The sequence below is a fragment of the Penaeus chinensis genome, chromosome 40 (genome assembly GCF_019202785.1).
Source record: "Penaeus chinensis breed Huanghai No. 1 chromosome 40, ASM1920278v2, whole genome shotgun sequence".
Lineage (NCBI taxonomy): Eukaryota > Metazoa > Arthropoda > Malacostraca > Decapoda > Penaeidae > Penaeus > Penaeus chinensis.
Window position 1 is genome coordinate 1,926,511 of NC_061858.1, and position 1,097 is coordinate 1,927,607.

Genomic DNA, 1,097 nt, shown 5'->3' on the forward strand with positions numbered 1-1,097 from the left:
TGACCAACTGTTGATATGTTTCTTGTTATTGTCATAATGATTATTACAATCACTATACTAATCCTTATTTTCAATAAACTTGATAATAACGAAAGAGTATACAGTAGCTTAGAATCTCAAATGAATAATCACCATATAAGTCATAAGTAATTTATGTAATACATATGATATATATGAAATAATGTATACGTATCACACGTGTGTGTGTGTGTGGATGTGTGTATATATAAATTAGATGTGTCCGTGTGTATGTATATAAATAAATGATTAATATATATCAATACATATATATATATATATATATATATACATATATATATATATATATATATATATATATATACATATATGTGTCTTTGTGTGTTTGTGCACTCACACACATTATATATATATATATATATATATATATATATATATATATATATATATATATATATATATATATATATATATATATATATACAATATGTATAATGTATATATATAATATATATATATATATATATATATATATATATATATATATATATACATATATATATATATATATATATATATATATATATGCATGAACACACATATATATCTATATCTACACACACACACACACACACACACATGTTGTTTCATGTAAATGTAATGAATAATTAATTTATTTTTACAAACCGTTATACACAGTAACATTGTCATTGTTTCGTTCAAACCGCGACCAACAACATAATTAACATTTCAAACTATGATATCAGAACAGCTTTGGGCGTGATCACCTGTGCATGATAAAATTTTGTTGAAATTACATTCATGGGACATTTCTTTAAATGTTGCCAAATGAAAAAATGAGAATAAAATCTTAATTAAATTATTATGTCAAATATAAAACAAATCAAAAGAATTTGAAATCTTCTTCAATGGCTTAACTAAGCTCGCATAACATCTCTCATTTACTTGTAATCACAAGTTAAAAGCGAGGTCAGTGACTGAAATAAGTTGAATGCATTAAGATATTAGAATTCTCCGCTGTTTAAATTAATCCACTTCTTACCACTTTGGGAATTCCACTTATGTACTGTAGGATTATAATTTCCTACATAGTGACA